Below are 14,962 nucleotides of genomic sequence, written 5' to 3' on the forward strand. Positions count from 1 at the left end.
AAACAGATAAATGCATTCACTTTTGAGATAATACAAGAGCGGAAGATAGAAAAAGCTTTACTGATATCTGAATATATATATATATAAGATGTAGCTATAAAAGTAGTACAATCACTTTAGTGTACTCACTCACATATGTGTATGTGATTCAAATATAAAATTTCATAAATATTGTAACTCCAATATTAGAATTTACCATTCGCTCCAGAATTGCCGGGACTCTTAAATGTGTGTATGCCCATCTTTCATTCTTATAATTTTTATATGGGTTATAAATGGTGTGAATAATATGGAATTTCTCGCATTTTACTTTGTTGAATACATCACAAAACAAAATGTTTCGTTTACTTTATTTTCAGAATTGTAAAATGCAGTAATACTTCTGCTTTAAAATATCATTATGTCATATCAAAAAGTTTTATTCGAAATGAAAGAAAAAATGTTTTGGGATTATTTTTATAGATTTGAAAATTGATTTCGCTTCCTATCTCTTTCATTTCTTTCTGTATTTACAATATAACATGAAATTTGAACTTTCATAACTATTGTAACATAATATCTACATTTTTCGTAGATTTCTTTAATCTATAGAACTAATGAGACAATATAAAATCTTACGAAACTTACGCTTGTATTCGTATACCTCACTTTGATACGTTTTTACTTTATTTTCGTTACGTAATGAGCAGTGTTCTTAAAAGGTCTAAAATGAGTGTTTTCCTTTCAAGCTATGGCCTAATGAAGCCTAAAGTACTCATGTTTCTTCCTCCATCACCCCTAAGTTTTGATGTGTTATGTCAGAAGCATATATAACTTAAATTGTCGCATTTTTAAATCATATTTTTACCTTTTTTCGTCTGTTCTATTTTGCTTATATATTACCAGCTAATATATATATATATATACACAGTTAATAACGCATATATAAGGTTCTAGACTTAGACACGTAAATGTTTGTATTGCATTATTTCCTTAAAAGCGAACCCTGTTGTATTTTTCGAGTTCTTTAGGTATTAGTGAAGAGTCTGTAGAAAGACGACATAACAAAAGAAGTCGCGTTCGATAAATCCTATCAAAGACGAACGCTGTCAGAATGCAATCGGAATCCAATTATCTGCCAGAAAATAGCGGAAAGGCGACAGACAAATCCGATTAAGGACCTGCAGGTGTGTTAAGAGAGGTGACAAAACATTGTCATTGGATTCGCCAACGAGGTAAATACTTAGTACCAAGTAATATAATTGCGTTTAAAGAAGAATCCTCTAGGGATTATCATACATTTTCAGTTGTTATTTTCCAAGATTTAGGTTTCTTGTAATAAAGATTGAGGGTGTCTAAACACCAGTTTCTCTGCTTGAGTATTTTTTGTTCTAAATGTGATATCTAAATCTTCCACAATTCTACAATATAAAAATAATATAAGAAAAATTTCAAAAATTAAACTAGAAACAAATTATGTATTAAAACATTTACATCGAAATTTTATTTTCAGTTTTATTAATATTAAGTTCCTGGTGGATAAGCGGGAACTTTATGGACTAACAATACTAAATTGCGGAGTCCGATTCCTCGCGGTGGACACAGCGCAGTTAGCCATCGTGTAGCTTTGCTCTAAAACAGCAACATTAACAGTAAATTGCTAAGATATTATTTGAGCAGACGAATTAGATAAAAACTACCTATATATCCTTCTGTATATAAAGCTAAATTCAAGAAGCTGTAACTAGTATCCTACAGCTGCTCGATTTTTCTAAGTAGATTAAAATTCGAAACAAAATTAGATACAGACTCTCAACTGTTAAATATTGCAAATGTTGAATTAATTAAATGAAATACGAATTTCACTGACTACTTGTAAAAGCCACAAACAAAAGTTTCATAGTATTAAATACTAACATATTATTAGTTATTATTTTAATTAATTAGTGGAAGTTACATACTTTTAATTTTCTTCGTGCAAATGAAGAAAATGCAGGTATCAGATTTATGCTATAAAGGCTTGTCCCAAGAATAATGTTACCCAGTAAATCAATGGTAAGCAAGAAGACTAACAATGTTAGGACCCGAGATTCGATTCCCTGGGGTGGACACAGCGCAGATTGCATATCGTGTATAATATACGATTAAATAAGAATGTTAGAAGTAGGAAAGGAAATTTACCACATATTATGAAATTAAAAAGTACAGTATAAGATTATATTCTGTAGGTAATGTATATTAGTTTCTTTAAAAAACTCAAACCCATAAAATTTGGATTTGATGTTATTTCGAGTGTATTAAAGATAAAATCCAATTTTGGCATATAAAGTAAAAGAAAAGGTTCCGAATTTCGCAGTTATATTTTGTCTACATTTTCACAAAACAGAACAAAAAACACTTAATTATAATTGTCATAAGCCATTAGCATTCAGTTTATTATATTTAATGCTACATTATTTATCAAGCCCTTTTTATAAGATGTTTTACAAAAGCAAAGGAGTGTGTAACAATATTTCAACTACATGATGTCCGACATGATGTGGTTGAAGTACTATTTATTATACACTCTTCTTCTTCTTCTTCTTGAAAAATCCTTAGGGATTAAATAAAGAATGTAGTGTTAAAAATATAATAAGCCTAATACCAATGTTTTATGAGAGTTATAATTAATTGTAATCAAACTTCGCAAACTTAAGAAAGGTGTTCACATCATAGCGACAAAAACACTTGTTATGATGTCAACGGCTTGTGTTTCCAATCTTACGTTTATTAGATGAAAGAGGAATTTATGTTAACATTGCAATTCACGTTAGAGAAAGCCAAACCGAAATCTTACCTTGTAGTCGTTAAAAATATAACAGTCATAAAATGCCGTAGAAATTGCTCTTCCTCATCTGTCTGTCCTCGCTCTAATAGCCTAACTGCTAAATATTGATTTCAATAATTTTGCATATGAATCCTCAGAACTAATGGATATGTTATTTTTTGTTTTCATTTTCAACAAAATTATCCATTTTTGTTGCAGAGCCGGTTTCAAACCATTGCATTACAGGCCTAGCGCGTCTATTTCAAACCACTGTAACCTAAGTTATAATGACTTCGAACCACCATGCTACAGTCCTAGCCTTACCATTCGTATAAATTTTGGCTAATCTACTGACATTGCCCATATGAAAGAAAAGTTTGTACACTGTTTATCTGCGACTACTATTTCAAGAAACAACTTAATTACTTACACACAACAAATTACTATATTAAACTAAACGAATAATAATAATACAATCAGGTTTATTGAGGAAGCTCGGACATTATGGATAAAATTGCACTAATTAACTTGATTTATAAAAGACGTGGAATCTTCGTGATAAGAAAGAAGTCGATGCACTGTGTTAGTTTATCAGAACGACCAACTCTAAAACTAGAGTTAATTCAAAAAAGTAAATTCAAATAACAAATAACACAAAACAAAACATTAAAATTTCATCATTTATCAATATTATGTTTTTATTTTAGGATAAAGAAACTGAGCTAAATTAAAATAGTAATATACATGTTTATCTTTCCACTATAACAGATTCCTCATTTTATTAGAGGGCCCTCTCGTTCTAACACTTTTGCCTCGAGAATAAAATGTACATGGCGTGATATAGATTTTATAAACCCTCATAGAAAGCTGGAAAGATTTTTTCTTCTCTTTTACATTGTCATGCAGACTAACCATGGTGTGATTATATCTATGCTCATAGGGATTCAGAATTATTTATACCTATTTTGTATATGCAATTAAATAGAGTCTTCTATAAAACAGTTTTCTAAAAAGTTACCAAATTATCCTCTTTTATAATAATATTAATAATCATGTTATCAACTACTCTTGAGCTTTCGTGTTATGCAAGTTATCTAGCATATTTGTGACATTAATACATCTGATAGTGAGGGTAGTAGTTAACATGGTTTATATGCATAAAAGAAAAATCTGGTTATGCAATGCTACAATGTTCATTCATAATTATTTTGCAGTTTTTGCTGTATAATATAACGTTTGATATCTGACAAATTTCATTGTTTGATTGTTCTAACTTTTCTGTAGAATAAGCATAATTACATATTTAAATGATAATTACAAGACGCTTCAAAACGTTATGATCAATACTTTATATGTATAAAGGTTATGTTCTGTGAATATAAATTTGCAAACATGCCGTAGCATGGCGCTGAAGGCGAAATATATCGATAGCCGACTCAGTCGAATTCAAGTATACGTAACACAGCAAAATACTACACCTGCACGTTCGATCGTGAGATACTAAGTCGTTTTTTCGGTTCTCTACGAACACTGCCACGGCATAAGTCTTTGTTCAAATCTTCATTACCAGACTCTCTTGAAACACTTGTTACCTCTTCATTGGTCTAAGATTTCTAGTGTACATGGTGTAAATCTACAAGAAAGTTATTATACAACAAGAATTCGTAGCATCGTTGTGAGGGAAATAAAGGAAAGAATCTAGCTCTAGAGATCTGCTTATCAACGAATATAGTAATAGTAAGTGTTATTTATCGTATTAATTACTATATTAAGTCCAGGGTATACTAGAGGACGGATAGGCAAGTTACAAACCCTTCTCTTGATTAGAAAAACAACACAGAATTTATTAATAAAATATATTCTCTCCTTTGTTTACTTTCCATTTTGTTGAATAAATTCTTAAATGTAAAAAAACAATTAAAAGTAATACTTCAAATTTAGCCTCATTATTTCAGGCGCTCATTCCTTGTTCTTTATTACATTTCCTTTATCTTATACTTGTTTATAAATTGAGAAAATAAGACATCTCATAAAAGAAATGTATTCATAAATTATCAGACTTCTCCGTTCTTTCACTTTACGTATTAATATTGTGTCATAGATTGAAAAGTTAAAACTTTAGTATGGTAGAAACGAATGGTCATTTTTAATCCACATAAAACCTATTTTACTTATTACGCCAACGGTAAATATCAAAAATATAAGTGTGATAACCATTATCATTATACTGAGTATGTCTTGTTGTCTTTGACAATTAATTGTAGCATTATAAAGAAACCATATTTCTGTATAAAACCTTGTAAGTAGTAATGAAGTGTTTTCAGTATGTTGAATTTTGTAATGCACGCGATAATAAATAAACAAATGAACGATGAAAGTAAAATAGAAGAATTATGAAGTAGAAGAAAATATAAGTAAAACAATAATAGGAAAGGATGGTCTTTATCTGTTTAAAAAACAGTTGCTAGCATCACTGCCCTTCAATTTACTAATATTTTAGGACAAATTATTATTTAAATGTTGTGTAAAGAACTTAGTTTGTTTTATCAGAAAAACATGTTTTAAAATTTTAAACACAAAAATTTTATGTTCTTTCCCTTTTCTATTACAAAGTAGAATATAAGGTACAGTTCAAGTGCAATATAACATATACAAGTAATAGACTATTGATAATAAAAGATTCTAATCACGATCTTCTTTTTACGGGGGGGGGGGGCTCCTAACGTAACAGTTATCTAACTGAATTCTGTTTATTCTTTCGAAAATATTGAAATGCTTTAATCTAATTATTTTCAACTTGAGTTATCACCTATAAAAGTTGTAAAAATACGGTATTATACCTTGAATAACGTCGGAGTTATTCTTACATTGCATACATGTATACTTTCATTCATATACTTCTGTAAATCTTTCTTATATTATATTTAATAGTTGTATTTATTTGTTCTTAAAATTTAAATAATTATAAGGTAATACGTAAAACAGACATTTCTTGAGCCAAAATTTTAAATAATATTAATGAAACAAGACATAATTTTTACTACTTGCACAATAATATATTTGTAAAGTTTAAAAATATAAGTTAAAAATACTTTAAAAACTCTATATGTTGCAGTGGAAATAATTCCACCATCTTCAGGAGAATAAACCACATAGTACACATGAAGGTTCTTATATAAACCGATGTAGGTTTATAATTAGCATGTTTTTACAGTGGCGTCATTACAACAACAATTTCCAAAAATTTACTTCCATGGTTCCTGAGCCTAAATCTATATTTATATTCATTATATTTTTGACTATTTCTAAAGATTCTTTTATGTTTAGTTCATCTTCTTCCGTTACCTGTTTAAGTATTTTAACATTATCCCAGTCAATAGCATGCGCAGAATTCGCCACATGTTTCACATGATGTTTATAAGAAACTTTATGTGTACTTCGTGGTTTATTTTCCTGAAGATGGTGTAATTATTTCCACTGAAACATGTAGTGTTTTGTAAGTTTTTTGAGCTTATATTTTTAAACTTTACGAATATTTTATTGTGCAAGTAAAAAAACGTTGATGTTTTGTTTGATTGATTTTTATTTAAAACTCAAAGGTATTTAAGTTTTCGTTTTATGCTTACGTATCTCATTTCTACATTTTTGGGGGGTTTTTGTTTATTGGTTAAGAGGTTTAAAGTGTTGGTTCTGCAACATTAAATATCTGTTCAATGCCTATCAAATTATAATAATATCTTTCTTCTTGGATTCAACAATTCATTATCATATAGCGTCAAACAGTTGTTAAAACAGGTCTGGTTTACATAACTGGATATCACTTTTGTAATTCAAGAACAGTGCATTGGTAAAGTATTTATGAAAAGCTGAATTAATATTTATTGGGAGTGGAATGATTTGACTTCTAACTTTCGGAGAGTTTTCATTTTTTGAAGTCATTAGATTAGTCGTATAGTTTTATCCATTTTACAGAAGTTCGTTTTCCTCTCTCATTAGGCATTCATGAATATTATTCACCACTTCTTTATTTATCCTCTATTCTTTGAGTTTCCTCATCCATACTCCAAATATAAAAGAAAAAGCCACTTTGTCCGGATAGTCGGGCAAAGCTACACAAGGGCTACCTGCGTAAACCGTCCTAAATTTTGAACTAATAGTCTAAAGGGAAAACGGCTAGCCAACAAAATCCACTGCCAACAGAATGATAAGAATTCATATGTTTCAAACACCTCATATCTAACAACAATATATAAATATACTTTAAAATTGACAATTACTAAAAAGTGTAAACATTTGAAAATTTTTGAAGATCTTCGAAAAGATTTTTACAGAGAGAACGAAAAAGAAGAAATTCCAAAATATAAGTCATATTTGAATATTCAACACATTTAATGTATTTTTTGTAATATTAAAATACGAAATAAGGGAATTTTTTGTTCATGAAACCTCATTCTGCAGCCATAACAGTTATTAGATCAAATAAACTGTGAATATGATATTATATTTGATAGTTTGAATATGTTAAGTGAGAAAATAACATATAAGACTCAAGTTAGTTAATTGCAAGTGAGAAATATTCTATGAAGGCGTCGTAGTTAACTAATGCCAATTCTAGTGAATAATATTTTAAATTTACGTTGTATATAACGTGCGTAATTCTCGGCAAATTTATGTTTGTAAAGCTAGTAAAATAGTAAATAGTTGTGGGCAGCTGAATTTTCATATTACAAATATCTTTTTATCTTAAAACCAAAACGGCACGTCTACGTAAATCTTACTATCAATATGGAAACTTTAACTCTTACGTCAAGAGAATAATATCTTAAACAAGAGTTTTATGTATAATAAATGTAATATATCATCCTAATAAAGCTTTATGTTTATACGAATTAACATATGAGTGATAGTTAACTTTGTTCTGGTTTGAAATCCGCAAGTTGGTCATCATTAAGTTTACGGATTAATAACGCTAAAATACAAAGCATAGATAGCCCAATGTGTAGTTTTGCGCTAAAACAAACAAATATTCTTTGAAATCGTACGCCTTCTTATTTCAAACAACCAAATATTAAAAAAATAAAGACGATCTATCCTATGAAAACAGGAGTTTATTAACATAGTATTTACACCACAAGATACAATTCAAAATCTACTTAAACAATTATTAAAGATTAGATATGTGAAAAAGAAATGCCGAAAATCTATTGAGTTAATGTTATAAATTCACAACTTATAATTAATAAAGAAAGTAGAAATACCTACGCTTCATAAATGTTTCAATGTATATAATAACAAACATTTGTGAAAACAGTGATGGTATGTTCAATTCCAGGGAATATATACAAATGGGGACAGAACTGAATAACACTTTTTCCTTTCTGGTTTAAAGTATTTCTATTTTAAGATTAATTCTTTTTTAAGAACGTTGGTTAGCGTTTTATGTTTCTATGAAATATTCCAATTCTTCTTAAAATAGAAAATCCTAATAATCGAAATATCTCTACAGTAATTTGAAAATAACTACATAGTAATATTATTAGTTTAATAATACATATTCTATTTGATTTTGTTAACAGTGAATATTATGATAAATATTCCACTATTATATCAATAGTAATCTATTTCTTGAAAATCTCTTGTGACATCAGATACACATATTTTCACTCCATCGGAAAAGTTCTGTTGCAAGGAAACATTTGTATCCTTAAATTTTTAGTTTCGTTTGTTTTAAGCTAAAACTATACGCCTGGAAATGAATCCAAACATGAATTTTTCAATGACCGTTTTCATATTCTATTTACTTAACTGAATTGAAAATACGTAGAATTATGCACGGATTTTTCTGTACGTTAAAATACTTTTATTTGCGAGCTTTCGGCCCTCTTACCGGAGCCGTCATCAGGCAACACTGTACTGAGCGATAAAATTCGTTAAACAGTTCAACGAATTTTATCGCTCAGTATATTGCTGCCCGATGAAGGCTTCGGTAGGAGGGCCTAAAGCTCGTAAATAAAAGTATTTTAAAAATAGAAAAAAAATCCGTGCATAATTTTACATATTAATTTGTATACGTCATGAGTCATGAACTGAAAATACGTTAAAGTTTGCATCATTTATATAAGCTGACTGAATCTTTGACGGAATTGTAATATTCAATTTAACTCTAGGGCTAACGATAGAATGCGTATAAATATGATTTTCTAAATTATTTAAGCACAAATTGCATGTTGATATACATTCAGTGACGTTTTTCGTTACAGAGTCATTAATAACATAAGAGGTACACAAACATACAGGCAATAATGCCAGAAATATTACAATTAATCCCACTAATTACTGCTGTGGTTTATATGTATTTTACACAGAAAATTAATGATTCACTTAATATTACCAGTTCTTTATACCGAGTTTTGTAGCAGGTAAAATGATAAAATTTCTCAGAATATAGTGAACGGTAGGTAAACAAGTCAGTAATTTAAGGGTTAATAAATGCAGGTTTTAGTCGCTTTACTTAAACGTACCGGGCTTATACTTAAGCATTGATTATCGTGTTTATTTTTGTTTGTCTTGTAAGCCTTGTCAACCTATAACATTGCTTTTACGATAGTCGAATAGCTTAGCTATATAATTTAAGAATTCTCCTTTCGTTGTGACGCCAAATTGTAGTTTTATACAACTGGTTTGTTTGATTGGTACATGCTCAACCCAACACAAGTATCTAAACCAGATTTTTAGCGTCATAACCATACAAACTTAACGTTATAGAATTGAAAACAAAGTATGGCATTCAGCTTATTAAATACAAGTGGCTGATTTTATTTGTCAGATAACAGAAAGAGACAACCTCATGCCTCATTTATCAGTTTTTTCTAAAATGTTGGATACTTGTACCGTATTGACATCAATATCCTAATCATAAAAGTATATATATAGTTACATATTGTTAGGATATTATATTCTTCACTATTCGTTTCTGCTTGCTGCATTATCAACAGCTGTTGATTGAATTTGTCACAGAGGACGTAAAAATTTTACACTTTGCTCGTTTGTATTACTCATACAGGTGTTTCATCCGTTTAGTGCTGTGATTGAAGAATATGTGTACATCATAAATCTTCAGATATCGTCTGAAACAAAAAGCAATATAATACATAAATTATTCTTGCGTATGTAGAAATGTGTGAGTGCTGATATAATTCGAAGTAATTTCCACTAGAGAGATACTTTGTTAGACACGTAAGTTCCAAGTTAAGTAAACATTTGTTGTCATAAGGTAATGCAATGTAGGAATGTAACATGTTGCTTCTGGAAATGCTTCAGGCTCAGTGTAATTATGTACACGTTAGATTTTCTGGTTGCAATGGGCAGACGTAATGCAAATATAAAACACTATGGATCTGTCAGCAGTGTTCCTGGTATTATCCGAGATGTACGCACACTTAAATGTTAATCATTGCATACAAGTCTTCAGAAAGTACAATAAATTTGTATTAGAAATAGGAATACAATAAATAATTAGTTCATATCTGGGGCATCTTCTGATTTTTAACACTGGCTGCTTCATTGTATCACCAGAAGACAGGTTATATCTGAAATGTCTTCTTTATGGGTAGCTACTCGTGTGAGTAAATCATTGAAATTCTATAAATAACAACAACTATATATGCATATATATATGTATATGTATATGTATATAGGGGTTATGAGGATGTGTGTATCTTGAATAAAGTACTTTCTAACAGTTACGTATATCACGTTATAATAATTATTCATGTTAAAAGCGGGTGACTACGCGATTTGTTTGCTAATTTATGAAACTTGCTGTGTGCATATGGTATAAGACATTTGTTTTTAATTGTAGTATTACTGATTAGCCAATTTCTTACTCAGTAGAGTAAAATAGTTCTTAGTAATTTAAAGTGACATTGTTCTTGTAGTTAAAAAATAAATGGTAAGGTGATAATTAATCGATGGTTAAAAGTGTAGAATTTTAGTGATCGATATGTTGTCCATTTCTGTATGAATAGCCTTGCTTGTATGATAAAGGTTCCTTTAATTCTGCAGAAAAAAAACATACATTAAACAGTTGTATGTTGTCGTTTTTTGTTTTATTCAACAGTTTTGAAATATTGTATTCTGGTCTTTTTAAGGCATTTTACACAGAGCTCCTGAGCTCGAAAAGTGCACTAGGTCCTTATAATCAAAATCCTGCTGCAAAAATGTATGTTTGACATATAGGTACATTATTATCGGCAGTGTAAAGAGAGTTGAGTACTTTATATTAAAACGATTTAGGAGCTTCGCCTCATCGTTACAGCCCATATTTCTACATAAGATCATGTCCTATCTCTTCAATAGCTCTATAACGTAGTTTTTATTGCAAAGTACTCCGCCGTAAGACTGTTATGCCCAAAACACACCACTCCAACCAAATGCTTTCCATAATCCTTTTATAGAATGAAGGTGGCACTTTCCCAGCCCCCGTTTAAACAGTCTGATCAGACTCGACTGATATGTCTTCATATGAAATAGCATGAATACACGTTTAATCCTCCAACTACTTGAGGTATGCGACAGTTGAAGGAGAGGTATGACTGGGAATCCCAACTTGAAAAACCCATACCCTTTTGGCCTCGTTTCTAGACAGAGATCCTTCTTCATTATATTGAATACTGTTGCCTTGGGAACGTCGGCGGCTTTTTCCATTGATCTTTCTTTTCGTTGATTTTCACCTGTTACGAGATGACACTCTTTGCTTATTACAGCTGGGACACAACTTAATTGTTGAAGGTTTCTTTCTGATTTGTCCTGTACCCCCAAATTGATCAATATTCCTTTGTTTTCCAATGTTCTTAAGTACTAAGTACATCCTCGTTTTACGATCCGAGGTTTTCAATATTTTACGTCGGAAAAGCCAAAATGCGATCAGTTTTTTCGGGACATCACACTACTTAAGTAACAACAAATAATGTCAAAATGTAATTCTTCATATTGAATGTGGTTATCACGTGACTTACTGATTTGCTTATACAAAATTGTTTTACTATAACGTGTTCAACCCTGTATTATTAATTTTTTGTCACTTTTCAACATTTTAGATAAGTTTATCATGATTATATTCACACACATTATAAAAATGTTATATTATTCTTATTCAACTGATATCTAAAAATCGGAAATAAATCAGTAACCAAATTGAAAAAAATAACACAATTGGAATTAAATAAATGTAAATTTACTGATACTCGAAAACTTAAAATTCAAATACAATCTATGCTAGACTTATTTTCAATGTAATTAAGTTAATTTAGCAGTTTCATTATAGTAGAAATAATGTAGCTGCAATAGTAAAACAAAAATGCTTCTCGGAATGAAAGTCATAATATTATTATTACCTAAAGACAGTATACTAAAGATATTTGTCCTATGTTCTCCATAACATTAAAACTAATATACACCTAAATTGTGTTTTATTGCTATTACTACTATAGTTCATATTATATAACGTATCCAAACCAATATGAAACACGTATACATCAGATATACTCAGTATATTTAAAAACATAAACATGCCGAAGTAAATGAAAGGGCCTAGAAAGGCCGTAAAGAGTGCTTAAACATCGATCATACGGATCATACATAAGGAACGGGCTATGCTATTTTAATGAAAATTAATGGAAAAACAGATGTATGATTTTTTCTCATTTTTCTTTCGCACAAAATTGTTAAATAATGAACTAATATGGGAAACTCTTCTTTTTCTCTATATTCTAGCACGCAAAGTGTTATTTGCATATAAATTGTCATAATGACAAATTTAATGTGTCACTTGTTGTATATTTATATTTTGTATACTTCCGGTAAAACTGTTAATCATGAGAACTTATCTGTGGCTGGGGGAGGGGAGGTGTAGACATTTTAGACCGAGTGGTGGGGGATGGTGCACTCGGTTTGGCCCCAGCAAGGTGTTTAACATTTAGGGAAGTAAAAAAACTATGTATCGTTTAGAAAAATCGCATTTTTTTTATACTATGAGTAATATAATGATGAAGAAAAGTGTATTACACGCCATCATGTACAGACAAATAATCTTACATGTTCATATCTTTTAACATGTTTTTCAAGCATTTAAGATAAAATTATTCATTACATTATTTCCTGATTATTAAATTTTATTCCACATTTATTAGTTCAAGGATATATCCATGTATGTTGCATGCGCCTTTGTAGAAAGTTCGAAATTTCTAGAATGATGAGCAGTACTGATAAGCTCAATTTTACACTTTGAAATTTATCATGAAGCACTTTCCTGGATATAATCAGCCAGTAAAACTACTAGAAAATCAGTAGCGATGTTTGAAGGAATACTATTAAATGCTATTATATGTAATTAGATTGCTCTTGAACTTCTATTTCTGTTTCTCCAGTGATTTGCAGCTCTCGTCATCATCTGTGATATGTAAGTTATTATTTTTCACTGTAATCACCAATCGTCTTATTAAATATTTACCTTTTTACTCTGGTACTTCAGTGTCGTCTTCCAGCAAGTTCAGGTGTTAACATGAAAATTATGGATTACAGACTTTGAGAAACGAAACGGAATAAAAAGTAACAATAAAAAATACGGATAATTTCGGCTTACTGATAAACGAACCAAAATTACTCGAAAAACGCAGAGATCGAGAAAATTACTTGTGAATCTGGAGAATTGGGAGATAGGCCTTATGGTTGGTGGAGGGGGAGGAATTGCACGCTTTGCATTAACACCCCAATTCTGCTCCTCATACTGTTAAAGACTAGCTACTTTTATATCATACAAGTGACTAGATTAACTAGCCGAATATGTATCCATTTTTTCTATATTCTAGATACAATGGTACAATTTGACATTTGTGAAGCATGTGACACTTATAGGCATTCTTATGTATGCATACATATATACACTTATATTAGTATATATATGTTATATAACCAACCTCACTCAAAATCTAAATTTTTCAAAGAGTTGTATAAAGTAATCGTGCTACTTATTATTCAAATATGCTTGAACGATTACATACTCTGTATGAAAGCACTAGATTTATTATAAAAACTATTTTTTGAATGACATTCTTATGAATTTGTAATTCTAAATGCGTTTTTTTTATGTGAAAGCTTCGGACAAACAATTTCTGTTAGTATAACTGTACAATACTTGCCACGCGAAAAGAATTCCACAACTACATACAAAAATGTTATATGTGACTATAAGATTTCACAGACTGCATTTAACTATAGTGTTAAAGTCAGGGACATTCCAAACTCTGTACGAAGCTTTCATCGGATCGTGTTCATTGTGTTGTTTGATTTTATTAGGACCATCAATGTCAAGTTGTCTTGTTCTTGTGCTGAGCTCTCATGGATTGTTATTTTACTATACCTCGTCATTTGAGTATCTGTGCCGCTTCGGGAAAGCAGATAATCGTAAATCTGCTTTGTCAAATTTTATTCGCAGTCACGTATTTTCTACTGAATTTGTACTATAAAACTGTAAATGTTTGTGCAATTTACTGTAATTAGGTTAAATACCGTAACTGGCGCTGTAAGCCCACAAACAAACAAAAACGTATGTGCATACCACCAATAATAATTAAATTGGATGTGAAAATTTAAAATGTTACATTTTAAACATATTTTATCTGTTATATCTCGCTATCGACAAAACGTTTCGCTCAGTACCGAGCATTATGTATTTTACCTTTATGCCACAAATAAGTCAATACGCTTAACGCCGAGCATTCTGTCAATACCAGATATTATTTTTGTTTGTTTGTTTGATGTTAAGCATAAAGCTAAAAAATGGGATATTTGTAGTATGACCAGCATGAGTATCGAATTCCGATTTTTAGTGTCATGAGAGCCAAGCTTTGTCGCTGAGCCTCTGGGGACTCCAGATATTAATATTGGACAATAATACTTATGAGAAACAAAAAAAGTGATCTTAGCGTATGTGCTATAGCTAGATTAATTTTATTTTTTAATTTTGCACAAAGCAACACTAGGGCTATCTGCGCTAGCCGTCCCTAATTTAGCAGTGTAAGACTAGAGAGAAGGCAACTAGTCATCACCACCCACTGCCAACTCTTGGGCTACTCTTTTACCAACGAATAGTGGGATTGACCGTCACATAATAACGCC

At 30.4% G+C, this 14,962-nt stretch overlaps 1 protein-coding gene across 5 annotated transcripts in view; it reads left to right on the forward strand.

Moving 5' to 3' along the window:
- The first annotated feature begins 1,198 nt into the window (after positions 1-1,198).
- LOC106467439 (hemicentin-1-like) overlaps positions 1,199-14,962 on the forward strand; it is a 120,565-nt gene continuing 106,801 nt past the window's right edge. For 3 of the 5 annotated variants that reach the window (XM_022394402.1, XM_022394450.1, XM_013927828.2), the window contains exon 1: positions 4,260-4,522. The gene's annotated coding sequence lies outside the window, so the exon portion shown is untranslated. Of the gene's footprint in view, positions 1,215-4,258; positions 4,523-14,962 lie in introns of those variants that run through there. The other 2 variants (XM_022394295.1, XM_022394255.1) reach the window with 2 other exon arrangements.

This window comes from Limulus polyphemus, unplaced genomic scaffold, assembly GCF_000517525.1.
Source record: "Limulus polyphemus unplaced genomic scaffold, Limulus_polyphemus-2.1.2 Scaffold2, whole genome shotgun sequence".
Taxonomy (NCBI): Eukaryota; Metazoa; Arthropoda; class Merostomata; order Xiphosura; family Limulidae; genus Limulus; species Limulus polyphemus.